Source organism: Sander vitreus, chromosome 11 (assembly GCF_031162955.1).
Source record: "Sander vitreus isolate 19-12246 chromosome 11, sanVit1, whole genome shotgun sequence".
Taxonomy (NCBI): Eukaryota; Metazoa; Chordata; class Actinopteri; order Perciformes; family Percidae; genus Sander; species Sander vitreus.
Window position 1 is genome coordinate 5978202 of NC_135865.1, and position 12801 is coordinate 5991002.

Sequence of the window (12801 nt, forward strand, 5' to 3'; positions counted from 1 at the left end):
TACCCCGCAAAGATGCTGTTGTGATATGTTAACATGTTTAAATATATAACAACGATATCTTATTGCAGTAATAGTATTATTCTATGGGATAATGGTAAAATATATCTAAACAACACAACTAAAATCCAGCAAATGTAAATTCAATCCACTGGAATCAGTGAAAGTTTGAAAGAAATTTGTCTTACATTTAGATCAAGACAGTGTCAAATTCCAAAAAAATTACATGCAAATTCATCAGCTTATTCTCTATTGTTCAATTTAGTTAAACCCCCCTTTTTAGTGCTCTGTGGTTACACAGTAATCCAGGCCTCACTTTCTTGTTTAGACTGGTTTCTCATACTGCCTATGTGATCAGTTGACAGAGACCCTCAACATCTGCTAATGGGAGATTAGTGATAAAAGGAACATGAGGTTTGTGCAAGTGTCTCTCTAATAGTACCAGGGTTTAAAATAAAGGCAGGCATTCTGTGCATGTAACCTCATTTGCTGTAGAAAGAAACTCTGGTCATTTTTGCACAGCATGCAACCATCCATATAAAAAAGTTACAGACGCCTATGTTTAGATGCATAAATGTCTTGACACAAGCTTTACTACTTTATCCTCTAGTTCTCCGTCATGGTCTGGGGTCACTGATGATCCACCTGACCCCTGTCTGCAAGATTATGTTTGTTTGGTCTAGCAAAGGGGGAGGGTAAACACCAAATATATAAAAAAGTAAGATGGAAAATATTTACAACTTGCAAAATGAAAAGCCTAAAAAGTGGGCACATAAAGAATGAATGCAGCCTTCATCAACATGTCATGTATACAGCGAACAAAACCTACAAAGATTAGTTAACTGCAACCTATTTCAAGAAATAAACTCACTTATAGGTCACGTATTTATCACAAGGTTAAGCTATTTTGCACTTTCTGGCCTGATGAAAATTTCAATGAAAGAAAAGATTGTGTGTAGTCATATGAAAAGCAGCTTCCTTTTGGCCAAATATGACTAAGGGACTTGTGATTGTCTGGTGTCTGACTTTTATTTACAAGAACATTTGTTCCTTCAAGGAACAAAAAAAGTGTATTTGCCAAATAATGTATAAAGAACCCCAAGAATAGACGATCTAAGGCTTTCTATCCTCAGTTCAGTAGCAAATTCTAAGAGGCTAGTTGCAGCATGATTACCGTGAATGTTTAGATTACTTGACCCTCTAGGCAAGAAGAAGTTATCACTCCTAAAACTGTCAAAAATGGACAATTTAATTATTGCAGTTGCTTGAGAAAAAAAATGAAGAATGACAACTTTCTGTGGGAAACATTCTCTCATGCTATGGAAGAGGTCCATCACTTTTAATATTTGAGGAACCATTAAAAGCTGGACTGCTGCTGTATTATCAGCTACAAGCCACCTTGTAGACAAACTCAGTGATCAAAGTAATCTTTAGTCAGTGTGTAACCAAAATAAACAATGTTTATAGTAGGGACTTAGTATTACCTATGTCTTGTGCTAGGTAATGATTAGCCTTAAACATCAGCTCTACCCCTCTGATGGACTTTATTGCATTATTGTATAGGTTAGCTGTAATTTAATGACAGCAGAGGTGCCTTTACTGTTCTACACTTTACATCTCCTGTGGGGAGTCCCACCAGCATGACTTGCTCTTTTATCTTGTCCCGTTTACGTTCTTGTACCTACACAAGATGCCAAATCCTAATGACTCACAGAATCCAGAAAAAGAAAACATCGTCTGAGAGAGAATAAGACTCCAATGGTTTGGTATTATTCCAAAGATGACAATGAATTAGCCTGAAGATGTTTTTGTAAGACCGCAAAAGATAAAAGATATTACAGTTTAAAAATGTTCATACACACTTTAAAAATGGGAAACTTGCCAAAAGACTTGGGTGGCCAAGCATATACACCATGACACCTTAGAACTAGCAAACAGTCTGCTTACTTGAGGAACAAAACCTGACAAGAAAACGACAAAATTGCCCTTAATGAATGTAGTACTTTTGCGCTTTTGAAATGACAGTTTCGTCAGCACAGATAATCTGCAGATATCATAACATACCCTGAACTTTGTCAAAAGTCCCTCTTTTCAACATCCCTTTAATGTCTACTGCTGCCAGTATAGAGTACAGGCTGCAAGCGTCATAAAGACAACATGGCCAGAAGATTTCCTGTTTTCAAGAGTGACATTTGTAATTAGAACAGGTAATTACAGTAAGACTGGTTAAAAAGTTTGCACTGTGCTGTATGTCGAAGATAGAAAGGAGACTAAATAAAGGAACACATCCACTGTACTTGCTGATGATACATTTTTTATGGGGGAATAAAACATGTCACATAACCAGTCCTGTGACAAAAAAAAAAAAACTATTGGTGGGATTAACAAGTAGAATTTTGTTGACAGATAGCAACATCTGGGCAATTATTGTCAATGAAATGGAATGTCATGACTATGTTCAAAAATGTATTTGTAAAAGTGACATTGATATTTGTAACCAATGTTGATATTAAATGCACATGGCTAAAATAAGATCTCATATGATTAGTAAGAAAAACATCTTACTTGACAACAGTATAATCTCATAATCTCAGCAGGGATCTAGTAATCTAAAGGGTCAGTTACCCAGATAAAAAAATAATGTAATCTTTCAGTGCTTTTGGCACCACTGATGGAATTCCATTCACTTCCATTGTATTTGGATGTTGGCAGAAATCTTAGCAGCCGATAAAACCAAGACTATCCCTACGGCTCAATACCAGGAGATGTTTTTAATGATTTTGGTGATGTGACCCAATACGTGCTTTGGTTTTGCCATGAATACTGTATATCTCTCGTTCTTTTCTGTAAAGAAACGCCTTTATTGAATGACTGTGTAGATATTGCAAAGTGGTTTCCCTTAGAAATGTCTGTAATGACTGCGACCTGTGAAATCCTGAGATGTTTGAGCAGGGGATGAACTGAAATTCCATGCCTCCCCAGTGTCTGTCCTCACATTGCACAGACAAAAGAGTGAAACCTAAGACCAGGAATGAGTCTGTGGGCTGAGACCATCAATGGGAGGATGAATGATCGGCTAATTACAACACCAACAAAAACCCGCTGAACATAATCCACGAGAGGCCAAAGGCGTCCAATTATCCGTCACTGCACAGCAGTAGTTTATGCCAAACTGTCATTCAGATATCAACTTATCAACATAAAGCAGGGTGCCAATTTCATCAGGGTTAAATATAGCTTTTGTGAATAATTTAAGAATACGAGGCCATATGTGTGCAACACAATCTCATACACAACTGGCACTGGAAAGAGAGAGAGTATATGTAAACCTACATAAAACATTCTCTGTGTTAACTACAGTAAAAACTTGAACTGTCACTTAACTTCTTAAAACAACTAACACATGAATGAAACATGAGTGTTCAATTTGTTTAGTTATGTTGATGTTGGATTTGCTTTAAAGATGTAATATGTAACATCTGTTGTTTTGCACAGTTAATATAAATAAAGTCATGTTTTTCAGTCAGCAGCTCCTGTTAAAAAAAATGGTGAGAAAATCGTATTGTGAACTTAAAATCGCATTGAATCGTGAGTTAATTGCATCATTAGCACTTAAAGGTTTGCACCTTTAACATGTGAAGGCTTTACAGGCATTAAGGGTTCTACTGCAAGGCAACACTCAACAGCAAGACATTTTGACCTGAATAGCAACTGCTGTACAAACAGGGAGGCATGAAACCAGATGCACGTTACAATGCAGGTTGACAATACATAAAACGTGAAGCTCTATTTTCTGTAGCCCTTGGAGCAGCTAAAGGGCCTTTTGACAGCCCCCTCTCCCCTCCCCTCCCCTTGCACCTTCACTGATGTTATTTCAGCAAGTGGTGTCGTTGACCTCCCGCTGTGAGTCATGGTGTGGTCACCGTCTCACTGGTTATACAAGCGTTAAGCTCCGAGGCACTCAGAGCTGGGAGTTTTAAATGACACACAAATTAGGATGTCCACAGACACTCACGAACGAGCCCACATATGGTTGAAATACGTGTGCGCGCGCACACACACGGGCTGCAGTCGCACAGCATGTCACAGCTGAGCAACAGTGTAAACAGAAACAAACTATAGTGAACATATGGCTCACGCTCACACACACACACACACACACACACACACACACACACACACACACAACATGTCACAGCTCAACAGCAGTGTAAACATAACTCAATTCGACCACAGAAATAAAAACACGAGGGAATGCCTGAAATACCATCATCTGATTATCTTCAACACTGTGCATGCTGAATTTTCCAGTTAGCAAAAATAGAACCTCTCTCATCTGATCTAGTATCCCTGAGCAACAGGTTGCAACAGAGCGGTGAATTACTGTACAGTGAAGGGACTATTCAACGGCTTTCGAGTTAAATTTAAAGCCTGCTGTGACTCTTGAAAACCAAGTGCATTCTCCCCTTTTATCCCCTCTTTTGAAAGCACAATTAGCAATTTGTGGTCATGTACCCTAGCTGTTCCAGTCTCATGGGAATTAGTGTAATATACGGTGTGTCCCACAATGAAAACTTGACTGACTTTCTATTGAGTAAAGGTTAGACTTGCTAGATGGCAAGCAGGGTGGCACCAGATAGTCACTGATCCTGTGCTGAGAGTGCAGGAGAAACTGCTTTTGTGTGAGACTCAGAAAACAAAGTTTGAGCTCTACATATCAGCAGTATACATGTAAGTCATCAGGTTAAACGTAATTCAGCTCAACAGCAGCATATTGAGCTGTGAAACATATATAGTGCTTCAATACTGCCACTCTACACAGGACAAATGCCATGCCTGAATGAAACGCCTAATTAAAATGACATCTTCTCTCACATCTCTTAGATCTCCAAGCAGTGAATGTGTGTCACTGACTGTGTGAGACAGCCAGATAATGAGAGGTGGGGGTTGGCTAACTGGGGGTCAGAAGGTCATAGCTATCAGATTAGGAGGGAAAGGGGTCCCGTTTCCCACAAATAGAGACTTATCACAGTCCTGGAGTGGCATGCAGGAGCAGGTTGTGAGTCAGTTGCTTTGCCTGCAATGTAAATGCCTCCTATTTCATACCATGATAACTGTTCTATAATATGTATAACTAGTCTACAGAAGAGCTACAGACTAGCTAAAAACTTTAGAAGAGTGCATTCAAACTACAACACTAGGGCAAACTACACAAAGGCCTGTATTGGTGTGGACATTAAAAGAAGAAATATGAATCAGGTAGTCCGGTGTAAAGCCTTAACAATAAGTAATCTGTAATCATCTTTTTGAATTCAAAGTTCACAGTGTATAAGTACTACAGAAAGGGGTGTTCCTAAAATGTACTGTCAGTCTGCCCCATTGTTCAACACACCACTGGTGGATTGTTTTTATGGGATTAAAAACAATGGAAAAATTGTGGATAAAGTTAAGGCTGTATACAGCTGCATTTTAACCTGCTAATCAAGTAACACAGCAGAGACACCGTCAATCAATGTTTGAATGTTACTCTAGTTTAGACTATGTGGGTTGTGTTCCAGTTAATATGAATTAATTACCAGTCAGGATTTGATTTTTTATTATAAAAGTAAAAGCCCTCGTACCCTAATGAATGAGAAAACCTACAGTGAATGCCAAAGGCATCCCGAAAGTGCCATTAGTCCTCCGTTTTTTTATGTTTGGAGAGCTAATGGAATTGTAATAAGTATTGATCAAAGACTGAATCAAAGTGTAACTAAGTGGTGTTCCCGTTCAAAAGGAAATCAATCAATGGTTTATGTCATTCATCATCACTCTCAGTGCCAACAGTGATATAACTTGTTTCACAAAAGTCTCGATTAGTAACTAACCTAAACTAAAATGAAAGGGAGCTTGAAAACTAAGCAAATGGCAAATTAAGCACTGAGTTCTGAATACAGTCCAATCAAATCCCGGTAGATCCTGAATATACAGTAAGCGCAATGTTTTCTTGAAAAGCAGTAAAAACTACCGACTGCTTTAGAGACTGATAGTTAAGTCAAGTTTATTTAAGCAGCCCAATTTCACAATTCACAAATTTGCCTTGGGGGTTTAACAATCTGTACAGCATACAACACCCTCTGTTCTTTTTGACCCTTGCGTCGGCTTAGGAAAAACTCCCACCTAGACTAGGTTGCATCTTTCAAGCGTCTCCAATCCAGTATCTTGTAGAAAGAGACAGCCAGGCAGACAGAGCCCTGCAGGGTTCCTCACAGTCCTGCTCAGGCAAGCAGAAACAGCTCGTCTGTCACTCTGAATAAGACACATTCCACAACAACAGGAGAATATGTAGCCTGTGGGGCCTAAACAACAGTTACAGTATAGGAAAGAGGTACTGTATAGGTGACAGATGTTTGACTACCTTTAATGCAATTTAGAAATATAATTTTCTCAGTAAACATCACCTATCTAGCGGGGCAGATCAAAGCCAGATGGCTGTCATTCACATACATTGTACCCTGAACTATGAATTCCACTTAGTTTGAAACACTGGTGACCAATGAGTGATTAGTTCCTTTGTTGATTCTTAATCAGACATGAAACATGTACGTTTTGGGAACTGCTACCCATGCAGCAGCAAACCAGAGAAATACTTTACATCAATTTATGTAAAAAACTAAAAACTCACAGTCGCATAGCTACTAAGATGGACCTGTTTTTTTCAAATTGTATTAAAAGGCATTTAACAGGAAATTCCAGTTTCACTCTCTTAGCTTTATCAAAAGGCAATGTGGCTTTCTGAATAATATTACACTGATTAAAGGAATTATCTTATTAGGTTTTAACTTATAACATAAAAAGAGATGTGATGCAGAAAAGTACCTAGAGATTGAAAACCAACTGCCTTGCTGACACCCTTAGAAAAAAAAAAAAGAAGAAAAAAAAGAAAACCTTTCTTGTACCTGTAATGGCTGAACTAATTGTCAGAGCATCCGGAAATGTCTAAACTGTAATTGGCCCACAATGCCTTGGGGGCGGGGGTGATGCGTTACCTCAACTAATGACAGACACAGCATTGATTCTTCAGAGGCGGCGAGCTGAAACTGCAGAGGACATTACTCTAACAGATGTTTACATGTAAATGTGTGTTGGCTCAGAAAGACTACTATTGTACACTTTGACATTTAAAAGTCGTGTGGCTGGTTTATAGAGGTTTGTCGAGAGTTTGCCCACAATCAGTTTGTCACTGCTGTCTTTCAACGGTGTTAGGAGGTGTTTTCTAGTAATGTTGGAAAGGAAGAATATCCCCACTGTTCTGCAGAGCCCTTGGGATACAAAATCTTTATCACAGACTTACATACTAAACAGAGGACTACAGCTGCGTGACAAGCAATACGCAGCAGGCTAGGAAAATCTGATGGTGCTGGGATGTATCCAGGAGCCTGGAGTATCACTTCACATCCCAGAGTAGTGAGGTGCAGTGGGGAAATAGTTCCCTCTACTGTCCACAATGTGAGCCACAACTGGATGCAGTCAAATGCACAATAGGGTGACGTACTGTACTGTGTTAATCACAGAGCCTTGCCTCAGTTGACTATTATAAAGTGATTTATCGTAAATAGAGCTGCAAAGATTAATTGATTAATCTATTAGTTGTCAACTATTTTGATGAGGGACTAATCGGTCCGAGTCATTTTTTAATAAAAAATTACATTAAATTAAAAAAAAAAAAGTACAAATTTCCCTGATTTCAGCTTTTTAAAATGTGAATATTCTCTGGTTTCTTCACTTTTCTATGACAGTAAACTGAATGTCGTTGAGTTTTGGACAAAACAAGACATTTGAAGATGTTATCTTGGGCTTTAGAAAGCACAGACTGACATTTTTCACCATTTTCTGACATTTTATAGAACAAACGACTAACCAATTAATCAAGAAAAGAATCGACAGATTAATAGAGAATCGGTAGTTGCAGCACTAATCTTAAACTACATTTCAAAAGCAACCACAATAGAATGTGGTTGTTTTGTTTTTTAATCCCACGGAGCGGCCCAATGCAAACAGTTTACTCCAAGTATAGATGGCTGTATTGTCTCCTGAAGAACAAGAGGTTAATAATATAACACCTTCACAATGATCAGTAAAATCCACTGCTCTTTGACATGCTGTCCTACATCCTCGCTGCTGCACAAAAGGCAAACCTTACAAGACGGGTGGTGCTCCCCTAACAAAAGCACACCTGTGGAAAATCAAACACAATATCCATAAGGCCTGTCAACAGCAGCAGCACATTATGGCAGATAAGGCACGTGCTTTAAAATGCGGAGGAAAAAAATCTCTAAAACGTGCATTCGTTTGCTTGTGCACGGTTGTTTGTAGTTGGGAGGTAAAAGGATATGGCTGTATTACACAATGTTTAATAAAATAATCTAATTACAAGGGGATTATTTTCATCAGCTACACCAATGTGGTAGCCAAGCCTCCGGCAAAACTCTCAACACCTGACATGTTGATGTCACAGCACAAAGAAAAACCACAGACATGTGTTCACAGTTATCAGGTTTCCTGAACGATGGGACTCGACGATTACGTCCTTAAAGACTTTGACATTTGATAGCGCATGAGAAGACATATGGATAGATTATAGAATTATCACCGCTGCCAAAGTAAACCTCTTTTTCACTCAAGCAAATAACCCAAAGCAGATTTTCATCTTTGTGCCAAAAATACACAGAATATCTACATTGGTGAGGGGATTTACACCAATTATGCAGGTTCACTTGTGCTGTTCACTGTTTTCATCAGCAGAGGGAGACTAAATCCCCCTGAGGTGTATAATGGGTTCAACTGGATACTGACCTCATAACTGTCCAAAGCACTTAGGTCACAGGACTGTCTTATCACTCACACACACACACACACACACACACACACAATGTGAGACAGGTGGGGCAGACACACTGTATTACAAGTTTATCCAGACCATCAGGAAAAACAGCCTAAATATTTCGTTAAACTGACCTGCAGCAAAATGCCATGTTGCAGGCAGACGTTTGGATGACTAAGTTCTTCCTCTTTTCAACAGCACCAGCCTCTATAATCACTGGTACTTTATCATTTACTGTATTTCTTTGTGTAATAGTTTTTGTTATTTAATAATGCACATTTAACCTAATAATGCCCATTTCCTTTTTTAAATAATAAATATAAATAGAATAGTTATGTACATAGCTGACTCCAAATTTCCACTTAAAGCCAAGTTATTTATTACAGTATGTATTTACAACCTTATAATGGAAACAACTAAATTGCCTTCTAAATCAATACACCTTACTCCAAAAGCTGAATTAAAATAGGAAAACTATGTCAAATATAAATATGACATCAACAGTTTAATTAAAAAGTGTCATTTCTTACAAACCTGAAAAAAGAAAGATTTTAACCTAAATAGTCACATCCACTATGCTGTAAGATATGTGTATGTAGAACATGTGGAACGGTTTTATTTTTTCTTATTGTAAATTAGTTTCAAAAGCCTGAATGAAAATCAGTCAGTTTCTGGCTGGCCTGAGTAAGGACAAATGGAAGGTTGATTGTTTAGAACAGTGAAAGTAATGCCTATTTCGACCCTTCCACAGTAAAGAGCACAATACACACAATTCTGAGAGGCACCATCTAAAACGTATTTGTACTTCTTCTTAACAAACCGTGAATCTATACATTTGTTTTTTATTTTGTTCCTTTCTTTATCAAGTTCTTTTTTCAAAGAATGGCCAGACGGGACTTTGGGTGAAGTTGAAGTGAAGGGTCATCCCACTCTGACAAATCATTTACCTGCTCTCTGGACCTGAAAAGAATGGAGAGGGACTCTCCCACAACTGGAATCCAGACACTGGGCTTGTTTTATTAGAGGGTCACAGGGTTGGAAATGACACATTCAGGTTAGCTACATATTTACTAGAGAATACCGAATGACCCGTATGAAAAATTAAGATAACGCCATTCTAACATGAAGTTTTGGGGCAATAGAAAATACAGACATATGGTATTGTTAGTGATAGCTATCATTTCAGCACATTTCCACCAATTCTCTCTTCTCTTTTTGGTAGAGAGCAGTGATATTTGCAGGCACATGTGGCTGCAGGTCAGACAATTAGGCCTTTTTGCTGGAGGGTTACATGTTTCACTCTCAAGAACAACTGTGAAAATCTGGATTGGGGGAATATATGACTGACATCTCTTATGATTAACTGGCATGAAGAGCTCCTAAAGCATAGTACTTAACCTCCGATAGGAGCTGCTCACTGGCTAATGATAAATCACTGTAAGGGTTGTGTGCAAATAGTTCAACCATTTGACTCTAGTTGAGTTTAGTTTTTATGGTTTTAACTTTTATGTATTCACATATTGCTGCTGGGCTGTTGTGTCTGGACCAGGTCTCTCTAGAGCAGCGATTCCCAAAGTGTGGTGCCTCTAGGGGGTGCGCGAGAGGACAAATTTAATGGTGTAATAACTACACCAATATTTTTTCATGAAATAAGTCATAGTATTGTATATCGACCAAAGTCATAGTATAGTATGTCGAAAAAAGTGATTAAAAAAAAAGTCATAGGACAGTATGTTGAAAGAAGTCATCATATAGTATGTCAAATAAGTCATTTTTGGTAGTGAGCATTGAGCAAGCCAGCACTAAGCGACCTAAGGGAACGGTTTGGAACATACTAAGATAAGCAACCAGAGAGGTATGAAGATGCTAAACCATTTAGGGCCTTAAAAACAAGTCAAAGAAATTAAAAATCAATCATCAACATTACCGGTAGCCAGTGTAATGATGCCAGTACTTATAGTAAATGCCGCTATGCTCAGGCTGATCAAATACAGCCTGTTAACATTTTCGTTTCAGAGCCCCACCTAACACAGTCTGTTGAAGATAGAAAGCGGGGCATAGCTCATCTCTTATTTTTCCATTGGTAACCACCAGTTGACGGGAGTCTGGAGGTGGAGAGGTTAGTAGAGGAATTGCCCATAGCAGCTGTTTCCCTGACAGTACAGTGCACGGCAAGTCTGAACTTTTCCTTCTTCAGACATCCGACATACATGAAAGAGGCCAAGGGGTCCAATTTGGGGCCAAATGCAGAGCCATATTTTGTCACCTCATAAAAACTGTCAGATTCCAACCAAAGCCATGTTTAAGAAAGTAAACTAAACAAAACTGCAAAAACTGAACAGCAGATGCGTTGTTGTTGTTGTTGCTGCCACTACTTTTAATCCCCTGGCTGAGGATCAGAAGGTAAATAATATCAGGTTTTGCAATACTAGCTCTTCACCAATCTTTGGCTGCTACCTGATCAGCTACGCTGTTGTGTTTGGGGCCAGCTGGTGATGACAACACTGTCATTCTCACTTCCCACAAAGATGAGACAACGTGGAGATCGGAAGTCCGGCATTAGGAGTGTTGACTTTGAGGATTAGCATCCATAACCGGATGGGCAGAAAAAGAACAAATTATCCAGATACGTCTTTGAGGCATGTGTAAGTGACTGCAGGGGAATAGTAAACAGAGCTGACATCCTTTAAATAATCCTTTGACCTATTTGTTTCTCTCAAAAAGGCTGTGTCTGTTGCTCAGGCATGTCATTTCTCATATATACAGTACACTGTATTGGTCCCCTGAGGATTCGTTAGTGCACATATTTATTTTTGTGTGGGTTGTTTGTATTAAACATTTCCCAGATGAAACAGTCAATGGATATGGGTTATGAGAATATCTGTGTTTAGTGTAATCTCAGGGAAATTGAGCATGGGGAGAAGCTCTTGATCCTGAAGCAACACAGAAAAAAAGTTAACTAAACTCAACAATCAGCAATGCAGCCTTCGATGAAGAGTAATGCTTATTTAGGTAACAAGTAGAAAAAGCTTAGATTCTCTAAATATGTATTTAACTGTAGCAACATTAATTAAAAGAATAGTACCTTAAATACCTTCCATCTTTGCCTTAGTTGGTGCCTGTAATCAGCAATGTGGCTGGAAATTAGATCACAGATTGCCAAATTCTTCAAAAAAGGTAAATAAAGCAAGACGTATGACTGAAAGCAACTTTCATATTAAAAGAATAAACCCTCGTGTGAATAGGAGAAAGACTGGGTGTTTGTTTAGGCTCGCTTTGTTCCATTAACATCATTACCAAAAAAAATCTCAGTATGGTTGCCAGGTTCTCTTTTATGTGGGATTTGACTTCATGTTGTAATGACTCCTCTAGAAACGGGTAATTGTGCTGTTTACCCACATTATTTGAGAATTTCCTGTCTCACACATTGAAAGTCTTTGGCTGGTTTTTAATGGTGAACTCTTTAATGTTTCTCACTAATGCAATTAAAGGCATGGCAGACAGGCTGGCCGATTTGGCTTCGGTACAAACCAACCATCGTCACTTTGCCAGAACTGGATTGAGACTGTGATGCGCTGAGACATGAATTCACAGAGTGAGTGTTTGCGTTTTCATTCCTTCATTCTTGTTAAGGTCTTACTACTGCCACTGTCCATAGGGTATCTATAAAGTGCATATTAAAGTTAACATTCAATTCATGTGTCACGGATATACTACAGAACAAACAAAACAAAGCGTTCTGGGTTCATTACAGATGATTTCTCAGTATCAGACTGTTCATTTCCGCTCAATGACTCACGACAATATGAGTAAAACTTGGTTCTGCTGTTAGAGAGCATGAGTCAGGATAAGGAGAAGAAAATTGGAAATGTCTCCTACTTGCTAACAGATGAAGGGGAAATCCACACGCCTATTACCAGACAGTCAATAACACCGGGGAC

General features: G+C 38.7%; 1 protein-coding gene across 1 annotated transcript in view; it reads right to left on the reverse strand.

The window, feature by feature from the left end:
- col18a1a (collagen type XVIII alpha 1 chain a) overlaps window positions 1-12801 on the reverse strand; it is a 98664-nt gene that overhangs the window by 60360 nt on the left and 25503 nt on the right. The gene's annotated exons all lie outside the window — the stretch shown is intronic.